At 46.1% G+C, this 13,295-nt stretch overlaps 1 protein-coding gene across 1 annotated transcript in view; it reads right to left on the bottom strand.

Annotated features, from left to right (window-relative positions):
* The window catches only part of CNNM1 (cyclin and CBS domain divalent metal cation transport mediator 1), a 74,456-nt gene that overhangs the window by 38,239 nt on the left and 22,922 nt on the right, over window positions 1-13,295 (bottom strand). The window lies entirely within an intron of this gene.

The following is a 13,295-nucleotide window of genomic DNA, read 5'->3' as shown; positions in this document are numbered from 1 at the left end:
ATTTTCAGAGATGCTGAGCGCCCACCGGCAGCTGCTGCACGTGCTCTGCACCTCTGAGTAACCACCCGTTGGGTTCCCAGGGGTGAATGCACTTGCAACGTTGGTCTCGGTTCCTTAGTGCTCAGTAGCACACTCAGGGACCCCTCTGGTCACAGGCAGGTGCAGCGATGATCCATGCCACGCAGGATATGGGGATAACCAGGGGACCCCACTCTCTCGCCGCGACGTCTGACTGCCACTTGGATTTGCTTTATACCTGTGACCGATTGTGCCAACCCTTGCCCAGCTGGGAGCAAAGGGGTTAAATCCCTTCATGGGGTGTGAGAAGGCAGAGGCATTAGTCAGGCCTGAGGGAAAGGCCTTCGTCGGAGGCTGTGCCTCCCCTGGGTTGGTGGTCAAGCTGCCCTAAAGCCGGTGGTCAGGCTGCCCTGAAGCCGGGGGTTCTGTGCTTGCTTGGGCTGCAATGTCAGGGGGATCAGTTCACTTTCCTTCTTCCCAGAGCCTTTGAGTTAAGCTGCCATGGAAAGAACAGGCCAGGCAGCTACAAAGAGAAGCCGCACCTGGCCTGAAGGAGAAAGGTGCCTGTTTAAGGTACCCGGGAGCCCTTCCCTCCCCCTGCTTTCAGTGGGCGAATGAGACCCTCCTGCAGGGCCCTTCTCTACTGTTGGCCAGATGGCAGGAATCTGCTGATGCTTCTGAACAGTGGTGAGGATGAAGGGGGCCTGGGCCCCGATCCTGATCCTGGCTGGGAGCACAGCCCTCTTGGATGGGGAGTGGGTTAGGTCACCCCACAGTGATCCACTGGCAAACTGAAGCCTTAGGCTTGACTGAACCTGGTTCACTGGGAAAAGCTGAATATCATGAGCACCCGTGGGTAGGTGCAAGCTGGGCCAGCGCTGGGCATGGACAGAGCCCACGTAACTCACTAGCGTGCTGCGGGAGGGTGGTCAGTTCTCCTCTAGGCATATCGGGACTCTAATGTGCTGAGCCTTGAGAATTACCAGGCTGCCCAGCCCTGGTCCACCCGTAACCATCTTACCCCTCTCGCCCCCGGACCACACATCTCTGCTGTGTGCACAAGACAACAACACAAGCAAACAACAAAGCACTTACGAGGGGGAATGGGCTCCCTTGCACCCCAGCGGAAAGCAATGCCGTATTACCTGGCTGGGGGAAAGGTTGCACAGCACAGGCTGAACGGCAGAGCCGAGTATTTTGGAAATGTCCCTATTGTGCAGCATTCTGAGCCAGCTGGGGATGGCTGGCACCCCATCCGACTGCACCCGCTAAGTCCCTTGTGCCCTACAGCCACCTCCTTATCTCCCTAATAAGAAGGGAGGGGAAAGGAACAGCCAGGATCCACGCTTCCTGGGGATGAAATCTAGACAGTTTTGTTAAGCCTTTGTGCTTCTTTTACTGCTTCTTCCTCAAACGGGTGGGGCATGAGGGCTGGGTCTGATGCTGTGCTGGGATCTGCGTAGGAAGCCCCAGTGCCCTCCTGGAGGAGATCTGGGTTCAGTGACATTCAGCTCCTGCCGAAGCAGAGGAACGAGAGAATATTCACTCTCGATGAAGTAGGAGCCTGGGACAGACTGTCTAGAGTGGGGACTGAGCACTGACAACTCCCCTCCCCAATGGACACTGAGCGGGGAAACCCGCCAGCTCCAAACCAAAGGAAAGAGATATGGAGAGCATCACAGGAACTGCCAGGCTAGGTGAGATCTGAGGTCCGTCCAGTCCAGCTCCTGTCTCTGAGAGTGGCCAGAACCAGATGCCCTAGATGAAGGTGCAAGAAACTTCACATTAGGCAGATTTGGGATCATTTCCCCTCTCCCCGCACCGCATTAGCTCGCCTCCTGAGGCCTAAGAGTTAAGAGATCGGCTTAAGCCCTGGTGTACAAGACGTAATATCCCTTCCAAAGTGGGTTAGTATAACTGCTATAACTCTGATTATTCTTATTATCCATATAAATGTACAATCTCATTTTTAATCTTGCTAAGTTTGTGACCTCAATGACTTTAGGTGGCAGTAAGTTCCATGGACTAATTACACATTATGTGAAAAAGTATTTCCTTTTATCAGTTTTGAATTTGCTTTATGTTAATTACATTGACTGTGCCCTTGTTCTTGTATTATCAGACACACAGAATCTATCTTCTCTCTAACACTCTTTTTATTTTATGAACTTTTGTGAAGTCCCCGTTTATTCATCTCCTTTCTAAGAGTTTTCCGAGGGCCCTAATAACTTTTGTTGCCTTTCTCTGAATCCCCTCTAATTTTGCAGTATGTTTTCAGATGAGTGACCGGTCCTGCACACAGTATCCAGCTGAGGCTGCACCAATAATTAAAAGGCATTATAGTATTGTCTGTGTTATTCCCCATCCCATTCCTTATGCACCGTAGCATCTCATTAGCTTTTCTGCTCGCACCTATGCAGAGCTCTCCATTGTGTTGTCTGCAGTGACATCCTGGCCCCTTTCCTGAACTGACACAGCTAATTTAGAACCGTGTAAGGTGTAGGAGTAGTTTAAATTTTTCTCTCCAATAAATGCATTACTTGCATTTATCAATGCTGAACTTCATTTGCCTCTGTGTTTTCCCTTTTCCTTAACTTGCTCAGGTCCCTCTGAAGTTCCTCATAACTTTGTCTGGATTTGACCGACCTGAGTAACTTTGTGTCATCTGGAGATGCTGCTACCTTGCTGCTCATCCCCTTATTTAGATAATTAATAAATATATTAAACAACACAATATGGAACCCTGATGCCCCCTCTATTCACCTTTTGCCATGGTGAAAAGAGACCATTTACTCCTCCACTTTGTTTGTTTGCTGTCTCCTGGCCAGTTTCTGAACCAGGACAATACAACCCTAACACCCCATGGGGACTTAGCTTCTTGGCTTCCCTGCTGTGCAGCACCTTGTTGAAGGCCTTTTGAAAGTCCAGGTACGTTATGTCAGGTCGTTCTCCCTTACCCACAACTCTACTGACCTGATCAGAGAATTGTAACAGATTCATGAGAGGCAGTTTCCCTTGGAAGAAACTGTACTGTCAGGCCCTGTTGTAGCATGATCTTTTAGGTGTTTAATTATTCTGGTTTTAATGATTGGTTCAGCCAGTTTGCCAGCTACAACTCTAAGGATTAGGAGTCTGCAACTCCTTGGATTGGCCCTAGAGCCTTTTTTTAAATACAGGTTCAACATGAGCTACCCTCCGAGCCCCTGGAACAGGGGCCGATTTTAGTTAGCAGTTTAGCCACTTCATACTTTGGCTCCTTCAGAACCCTTGGCTGGACCATTTTGGCCTGGGGACCTACTACTTTTTCAAGGACCTCCCTTCTTCTGACATCTCCGCCTCTGCAAGAACCTCATCTTCCTTATAAAACGGCAGGCTGGGGATGGAATTTCCCCTGTGATGAGGACTCCTGCAAAGAAATTATTCCATCTCCCAGTAATGTCTTTGTCTTCCTTAATTGCTCCATTTAGCCCCACTGATCCAGCAGCTGTGCGGATTCTTTTGTAGGCTTCCTGCTTCTGATAAGTTTGAAACATTTATTTAGCTCCTTGCTGTCTGAAAGCCACCTTGGCCTTCCTAATTTCCCTCTGGCACACTGCCCACTGTAATTTATGCTCCTGTTTCATAGCTTTACTTGGGTTCACTTCCAAATGTAGAAGGATTTGTTTGGCATTAGCAGCCTCTTGAACCTGCCGTTTAATTCTACTGGTTCACTCTTTGATTTCCTGGTTCACTTTTTGTTCAGTAGCACACACGCCTTCTGAGATGACTGGTTTTTGGTTTTTTAATAGCATCCAAGCCACAGCTAAGGATTTTACTTTATTTTTAACTTTAGTGCCTTTTTTGACTGTCCTTTTTGTTTTATTGAAATCTCCCTTTCTAAAGTTCCGAGTCACTGTGTCACTTTTTGGTTTCCTCCCTCCCCCTTGTATGTTGGATCCATCCCTGCTGTGGTCACTGTTACTTAGTGACTGGTCTACTGTTAATCCTTGAATTAACTCCAGTGTATTACTTAAGCCTAAGTCAAGAACAGCCTCTCCTCTCCAGAGAGACATGGCCTCCAGGAGAGTAGCAGCTAGTTCCCCCAAAAGCCTTGCTGGTGTGAAACTTTGGTGCGCAGTTTTCTTAAGCACAGTCTGGTAACTGATTCTGTCTGTTATTGCATAACCTTCCTCACTCCTTGGCTTTGCCCATGAGGCCAGTCTTGTTACTCCGATTCCTCTACCACTCTCTGTGCTCTCGTCCATCCTACCCCATGCAAGGAACGGACCTTCCTGAGTTAATACTCCAGGCCCCCTCTCCCATCATTCAAATGTCTCATTTAGACCCACTTCTGTCATGCTGCCTACAAGCAATTAGCCAGTAACAACCAGTAGGTGTGAGGGGCATTTACAGTGAGTGTGTGTACCTGCTCATCTGTGGCATTCCTCTCCCCTAGCCCTCAGCCACTTCTTCGCTTTCAGACTGTGTTCTCGTCAGGGCAGGAACCGTTCTCCTAGATACGTAGAAAGCAGCGAGCACACCGTTACCCTAACAATAATGGACCTGCTGGAGAACTTGTAAAGTAACCCCATCCTTCGATCCAAGGCTATTAAACCTTCCAGCTGAAGTTTAATATTGCCAATTTCACATAGAAGAGCAGGGGAAATTTCCATAATGGAAAAATCCCTCCCTGTCATCCCAAACATGTCTTGCAAGACTTTAGAGGGCAGAGTCACAGCCTCCCACTCCTACAGGACTAGGAAAGGTCACATCACAGCAAGCAGCACTGCTCTTACAAAGTTTCAGGCACACTTTAGAAAAATTAATTGATCAAATTTGCCCGTTTAACAGTCCTTGGGTGTTTAAAAATGTTGTCAGCTCTTTGGCTCAGAGACTCTTTCCCTTTGTCACACATAAGGCCAAGCGTAGTGTCTGTTTAATGAGTAATAACTCAACACAACTTGAAACTAAGAAAAAATGAATCCGAGTTGGCTACATCAAACCAGCAGCTATGTGTCATCAGGAATAAATCCTAGCAAAATCCTGCTTTCAAGAACGTCATGTTTGCCAAGACCTACTTCCAGACACTCGGGGCCATCTGGTCTCATACAAGTCTTTGGGTGAGAAAATGTTATTTCTTTTGGCCAAAAGCTGGTTGTTAATGACACGCGCACTCAGCCAAAAACCACCAAGCCCTTACAAAGAGCACTAGGGGCGACTTAGCAGTTGGGACTAACACTCAGACTTTTCTTCTCTTGGCCAAGTACCTATTTTATGCTGTGAATTATTCTAGAGCAGCCCCAGATTTCCGACTCCACGTTCAAACAGCAGCAAACCAGCTTACTTAAAAATAACCCAATCATGTTACTTTGGGAAGAGATCATACGGCCTGTTGTAATTGGGATACAGCTGGAACGGCTGTTTGAACATTCAAGAATTGGAGTTAAAGTCCTTTGTTTTAACAGAAAATAAACACTTGTAGCCACACTACAAACCACCTCGCTTTAGGAAGATTATCAGCATGGGGAGTAGATGGCCAGCCCTCTGTGGAGAAAGAAGTGGTTCGGGACTATTTAGAAAAGCTGGACGTGCACAAGTCCATGGGGCTGGATGCGTTGCATCCGAGAGTGCTAAAGGAGTTGGCGGATGTGATTGCAGAGCCATTGGCCATTATCTTTGAAAACTCATGGAAATCGGGGGAAGTCCCGGACGACTGGAAAAAGGCTAATGTAGTGCCCATCGTTAAAAAAGGGAAGAAGGAGGATTCTGGGAACTACAGGCCAGTCAGCCTCACCTCAGTCCCCGGAAAAATCATGGAGCAGGTCCTCAAGGAATCAATTCTGAAGCACTTAGAGGAGAGGAAAGTGATCAGGAACAGACAGCATGGATTCACCAAGGGCAAGTCATGCCTGACTAATCTAATTGCCTCCTATGACGAGATAACTGGCTCTGTGGATGAGGGGAAAGCGGTGGACGTGTTGTTCCTTGACTTTAGTAAAGCTTTTGACACGGTCTCCCACAGTATTCTTGTCAGCAAGTTAAAGAAGTATGGGCTGGATGAATGCACTATAAGGTGGGTAGAAAGTTGGCTAGATTGTCGGGCTCAACAGGTAGTGATCAATGGCTCCATGTCTGGATGGCAGCCGGTATCAAGTGGAGTGCCCCAAGGGTCGGTCCTGGGGCTGGTTTTGTTCAATATCTTCATAAATGATCTGGAGGATGGTGTGGATTGCACTCTCAGCAAATTTGCGGATGATACTAAACTAGGAGGAGTGGTAGATATGGTGGCAGGTAGGGATAGGATACAGAGGGACCTAGACAAATTGGAGGATTGGGCCAAAAGAAATCTGATGAGGTTCAACAAGGATAAGTGCAGGGTCCTGCACTTAGGACGGCAGAATCCAATGCACCGCTACAGACTAGGGACCGAATGGCTAGGCAGCAGTTCTGCAGAAAAGGACCTAGGGATTAAAGTGGATGAGAAGCTGGATATGAGTCAACAGTGTGCCCTTGTTGCCAAGAAGGCCAATGGCATTTTGGGATGTATAAGTAGGGGCATAGCCAGCAGATCGAGGGACGTGATCGTTCCCCTCTATTTGACATTGGTGAGGCCTCATCTGGAGTACTGTGTCCAGTTTTGGACCCCACACTACAAGAAGGATGTGGAAAAATTGGAGAGAGTCCAGCAAAGGGCAACAAAAATGATTAGGGGTCTGGAACACATGACTTATGAGGAGAGGCTGAGGGAACTGGGATTGTTTAGTCTGCAGAAGAGAAGAATGAGGGGGGATTTGATAGCTGCTTTCAACTACCTGAGAGGTGGTTCCAAAGAGGATGGTTCTAGACTATTCTCAGTGGTAGAAGATGACAGAACAAGGAGTAATGGTCTCAAGTTGCAGTGGTGGAGGTTTAGGTTGGATATTAGGAAAAACTTTTTCACTAGGAGGGTGGTGAAACACTGGAATGCGTTACCTAGGGAGGTGGTAGAATCTCCTTCCTTAGAAGTTCTTAAGGTCAGGCTTGACAAAGCCCTGGCTGGGATGATTTAATTGGGGATTGGTCCTGCTTTGAGCAGGGGGTTGGACTAGATGACCTCCTGAGGTCCCTTCCAACCCTGATATTCTATGATTCTATGATCAGATTTCCATACTAACACCCATGTCACAAACAGAGCAGGTGCCTAAGGTGGTAGGAATGGAAAATCATCACAATGAACAAGTGGCTTCTCCAGGCCTCTGCAGAACGTGTTGGTGATCTTAGTCCATTCCCTACCACAGCACACTCCCTAATACCGATATCTCACCCAGAGAAGAGGAGATTCCAGAAAACTTGGGCTCCTGATGCTGCTGCTCCCACTGCAACCCCCTTCCCCCAAAAGTGCTGACACTTCTCGGCTCTCTCCCTTGCAGGATGTGAGACAGCAATGGTATGCAAAATCCTGGCCCCAACTAACTCTTCCCAGTACAGGCTGCCTTCTTGCAGGCAGCTGGTTCCCAGCATGCTTTTGTCTTTGTTTTTTGGTGCAACAGCCTCATCAGACAAGGCTATGACCGCCATTTTCTTCATGCATTTTTAGCCAAGGTTTTTTAAAATATATATTCTTTCACTCAGTCCAGGATCCGTCAGGAAATACAGCCAGCCTTGTGTGTGTGTACTATTCCATTTTTCTGACATTCTCACTAGTCCCTACAGGGAAAAATCTTTGATTTCACTCAATTTTTTGTAAAGAAACTTTCTTTCCGTAGCATATTGTGTACAATGCCATAGACCACGATCAGGTTTCTTTGGTTTTCCACACATTACACAGCCCACCTTGGTCTTTTTAATCAGTTTAACTTACATTTAACACTTTAAAGATGACTACTTCACTTTTTCTAACATGACTGTGGAGTATAGTATTATCTTTGGTTTTTGAGCATACATCATAGAACTTTCATCCTTTTGTTTCCTTTGTCTGTAGTTCTGACCATTCCTGCACAAGCTCCTTTGTGACCAAACTTTTAAATTCTTGTCTACTTAAGTATCAGGGGGTAGCCATGTTAGTCTGTATCCACAAAAACAACAAGGAGTCTGGTGGCACCTTAAAGACTAACAGATTTATTTGGGCATAAGCTTTCGTGGGTAAAAAACCCACTTCTTCAGATGCATAGAGTGAAACTTACAGATGCAGGCATTATTATACTGACACAGGAAGAGAAGGGAGTTACCTCACAAGTGGAGAACCAGTGTTGACAGGGCCAATTCGATCAGGGTGGATGTAGTCCACCCCCAACAACAGATGAGGAGGTGTCAATTCCAGGAGAGGCAAAGCTGCTTCTGTAATGAGCCAGCCACTCCCAGTCCCTATTCAAGCCCAAATTAATGGTGTTAAATTTGCAAATGAATTTTAGTTCTGCTGTTTCTCTTTTGAAGTCTGTTTCTGAAGTTTTTTTGTTCAAGTTTAGCTACTTTCAAATCTGTTACCGAATGTCCAGGACGATTGAAGTGTTCTCCCACTGGCTTTTGTGTGTTACCATTCCTGATGTCCGATTTGTGTCCATTTATTCTTTTACGTAGGGACTGTCCGGTATGGCCAATGCACATGGCAGAGGGGCACTGCTGGCACATGATGGCATATATCACATTTGTAGACATGCAGGTGAATAAGCCTCTGATGGTGTGGCTGATGTAGATGATGGGGCGTCCAGGGTTTCCAAGTTTATGGATCTTGGGTAGCAGACAGAATACCCCTGGTCGGGGCTCTGGGGGTGTGTCTGTGTAGATTTGTTCCCATGCTGTAGCAGGGAGTTTCTTAAGCAGATGGTGTAGTTTCTTTTGGTAACCCTCAGTAGGGTCAGAGGATAGTGGCCTGTAGAATGTGTATGTGAATGTATTTCAAGGAATCCCTGTTGAGGTTACAGGGACAAACCATCCCGATGAGTCGAAAGAATAGTAAATATGGCAGCCGACCAGCTTGGCTTAATGGTGAAATCCTAGCGGATCTTAAACATAAAAAAGAAGCTTACAAGAAGTGGAAGGTTGGACATATGACCAGGGATGAGTATAAAAATATTGCTCGGGCATGTAGGAATGAAATCAGGAGGGCCAAATCGCACCTGGAGCTGCAGCTAGCATGAGATGTCAAGAGTAACAAGAAGGGTTTCTTCAGGTATGTTGGCAACAAGAAGAAAGCCAAGGAAAGTGTGGGCCCCTTACTGAATGAGGGAGGCAACCTAGTGACAGAGGATGTGGAAAAAGCTAATGTACTCAATGCTTTTTTTGCCTCTGTCTTCACGAAGAAGGTCATCTCCCAGACTGCTGCGCTGGGCATCACAGCATGGGGAGTAGATGGCCAGCCCTCAGTGGAGAAAGAGGTGGTTAGGGACTATTTAGAAAAGCTGGACGTGCACAAGTCCATGGGGCCGGACGAGTTGCATCCGAGAGTGCTAAAGGAATTGGCGGCTGTGATTGCAGAGCCATTGGCCATTATCTTTGAAAACTCGTGGCGAACGGGGGAAGTCCCGGATGACTGGAAAAAGGCTAATGTAGTGCCAATCTTTAAAAAAGGGAAGGAGGAGGATCCTGGGAACTACAGGCCAGTCAGCCTCACCTCAGTCCCCGGAAAAATCATGGAGCAGGTCCTCAAAGAATCAATCCTGAAGCACTTACATGAGAGGAAAGTGATCAGGAACAGTCAGCATGGATTCACCAAGGGAAGGTCATGCCTGACTAATCTAATCGCCTTCTATGATGAGATTACTGGTTCTGTGGATGAAGGGAAAGCAGTGGATGTATTGTTTCTTGACTTTAGCAAAGCTTTTGACACGGTCTCCCACAGTATTCTTGTCAGCAAGTTAAAGAAGTATGGGCTGGATGAATGTACTATAAGGTGGGTAGAAAGTTGGCTAGATTGTCGGGCTCAATGGGTAGTGATCAATGGCTCCATGTCTAGTTGGCAGCCGGTGTCAAATGGAGTGCCCCAGGGGTCGGTCCTGGGGCCGGTTTTGTTCAATATCTTCATAAATGATCTGGAGGATGGCGTGGATTGCACCCTCAGCAAATTTGCGGATGATACTAAACTGGGAGGAGTGGTAGATATGCTGGAGGGCAGGGATAGGATACAGAGGGACCTAGACAAATTGGAGGATTGGGCCAAAAGAAATCTGATGAGGTTCAATAAGAATAAGTGCAGGGTCCTGCACTTAGGACGGAAGAACCCAATGCACCGCTACAGACTAGGGACCGAATGGCTCGGCAGCAGTTCTGCGGAAAAGGACCTAGGGGTGACAGTGGACGAGAAGCTGGATATGAGTCAGCAGTGTGCCCTTGTTGCCAAGAAGGCCAATGGCATTTTGGGATGTATAAGTAGGGGCATAGCCAGCAGATCGAGGGACGTGATCGTTCCCCTCTATTCGACATTGGTGAGGCCTCATCTGGAGTACTGTGTCCAGTTTTGGGCCCCACACTACAAGAAGGATGTGGATAAATTGGAGAGAGTCCAGCGAAGGGCAACAAAAATGATTAGGGGTCTGGAACACATGACTTATGAGGAGAGGCTGAGGGAACTGGGATTGTTTAGTCTGCAGAAGAGAAGAATGAGGGGGGATTTGATAGCTGCTTTCAACTACCTGAGAGGTGGTTCCAAAGAGGATGGTTCTAGACTATTCTCAGTGGTAGAAGATGACAGGACAAGGAGTAATGGTCTCAAGCTGCAGTGGGGGAGGTTTAGGTTGGATATTAGGAAAAACTTTTTCACCAAGAGGGTGGTGAAACACTGGAATGTGTTACCTAGGTAGGTGGTAGAATCTCCTTCCTTAGAAGTTTTTAAGGTCAGGCTTGACAAAGCCCTGGCTGGGATGATTTAATTGGGGATTGGTCCTGCTTTGAGCAGGGGGTTGGACTAGATGACCTCCTGAGGTCCCTTCCAACCCTGATATTCTATGATTCTATGATGATTCTATGTGGTGTTGGAGAGTTGCCTGGCAGCCTCCTGTTCATAATCCGACTTGTTCATTATGACTACAGCACCTCCTTTGTCAGCCCCTTTGATTATAATGTCAGAGTTGTTTCTGAGGCTGTGGATGGCGTTGTGTTCTGTACGGCTGAAGTTATGGGGCAAGTGATGCTGTTTGTTCACAATTTCAGCTTGTGCACGTCTGCGGAAGCACTCTATGTAGAAGTCCAGTCTGCCATTTCGACCGTCAGGAGGAGTCCATGCAGAAATTCTTCTTCTTGTAGTGTTGGTAAGAGGGTTCCTGTGGGTCAGTGCACTGTTCAGTGGTGTGTTGAAAATATTCCTTAAGTCGGAGATGACGAAAGTAGGCTTCCAGATCACCACAGAACTGTATCATGTTCGTGCGGGTGGTGGGGCAAAAAGAGATAGGAGTCCCCGAGATAGGACAGACTCTTCCACTAGGTTAAGTGTGTGGTTGGATAGATTAACAATATTGTTAGTTGAGTTGAGGGTATCACTGTTGTAGCCCCCTGTGGCATGTAGGAGTTTAGATAGTTTACTGTCCTTTTTCCTCTTTAGAGAAGTGAAGTGTGTGTTGTAAATGGCTTGTCTCATTTTTGTAAAGTCCAACCACGCGGAAGTTTGTGTGGAAGGCTGGTTTTGAATGAGAGTCTCCAGTTTTGAGAGCTCATTCTTGATCTTCTCCTGTCTGCTGTACAGGATGCTGATCAGGTGGTTCCTCAGTCTCTTTGAGAGTGTGTGGCACAGTCTCTCACCATAGTCAGAGTAGTATGTCGATTGCAATGGATTTTTTACCTTCAGTCCATTTGGTATGATGTCCATCTGTTTGCACTTGGAGAGGAAGATGATGTCTGTCTGTATCTGTGTGAGTTTTTTGTTGAGGTAGATGGATTTCCACTCCATACAGCTAAATTTAGTGCCTTGCATGGTGTCAAGTATCAGGGGGTAGCCATGTTAGTCTCCCTTCTCTTCACGTGTCAGTATATTTATGTCTGCATCTGTAACTTTCACTCCATGCATCTGAAGAAGTGAGGTTTCTACCCACGAAAGCTTATGCTCAAATAAATCTGTTAGTCTTTAAAGTGCCACCAGACTCCTTGTTGTTTTTGTCTACTTAAGGGCATCTTAATATCCTCCTCCTCGTTTTTTAGAGCTTGGTTTGCTGCTTTGTCAACTATTTCATTTCCAGGTATTCTGATATGTGCCAGAATCCATGCTATTATTACACAGATAGCTGCTTACATTATTTCCATAGTTAGGAACATTATTTCACTTATTATGTCATATTGGCTTTCGGAAGTCCCTTTTTGGCTTGTCATAATGCTTGCATAAGCAATCTCCTTCCTTAGATGTTTTTAAGGTCAGGCTTGACAAAGCCCTGGCTGGGATGATTTAATTGGGGATTGGTCCTGCTTTGAGCAGGGGGTTGGACTAGATGACCTCCTGAGGTCCCTTCCAACCCTGATATTCTATGATTCTATGACAAAATTACAGTTGCATATCTCTAATCTAGGTTAGTTTCAACATTATGTCCATTAGTTCAGCCATCAGAATGGCTACATAATTTGATAGCCTTTTAGATTTTCATTATTCCCTTTTATCTCTGCCCAGAAGGTTAAATCTAATAGTTTCATCATTAAATTCAGAGGTGCTCCTTCAGTGGCTCTTTGCAGCACACATTCTGGTGTTGTTATCACATGCCAATCACAGAAGTTTGACCACAAGCTGTTCCAAGTTTCTAACAGTTGTTTTTGAGGCTGAACCAAAAGCTTGGCATCTGTGGTCTAAAACTGGTCTTATCAACGCTCGCTACATCATCATCAATACCTTCTTATCTGCACCCCACTTGTTCCCAGCTACACTTTTCAGTAAGTTCATCCTACTTTTACACTTTTGTATGATATTATCTATGTGACCGTTTCAAGTTAATTTATTATCCAATTCCACTCCAAGGAACATAAACTTTTGAACTACCTGAATTTTTTCACCATAAAGATATAAGTGCCAGTCTTCCCTAACTTTCTTTCTGGTTAAAAGCATTTCCTTAGTTTTTGCAAGTGAGAATTTAAATCTCCAATCATTTCCCAACTTGGAAACTCTCTGGAGTGCCTCATTTGTCTATTCTTTGACTACTTTGAGCCTTTTATGCTCAGTCCCATAACACAGTTGTCTGTGAAAAGGGAAATATTGCCATCTGCATGCTTTCCAGGAGTTCATTTAGCATAAAGGAAAACAAAGCAGGGCTGATAATACTCCCGTGTGGAGTTCCATTTGTAAGCTTGTAAGTTTCTGATAAAGCTGTTCCCACTTTGACTACTTGTGTAGTTCTGTCACTTACAATGTT

The sequence above is a fragment of the Natator depressus genome, chromosome 7, assembly GCF_965152275.1.
Source record: "Natator depressus isolate rNatDep1 chromosome 7, rNatDep2.hap1, whole genome shotgun sequence".
In the NCBI taxonomy this organism is placed as follows: domain Eukaryota; kingdom Metazoa; phylum Chordata; order Testudines; family Cheloniidae; genus Natator; species Natator depressus.
The sequence above is the reverse complement of the archived record's forward strand: the minus strand, read 5'-3'. Positions and strand labels throughout refer to the sequence as shown.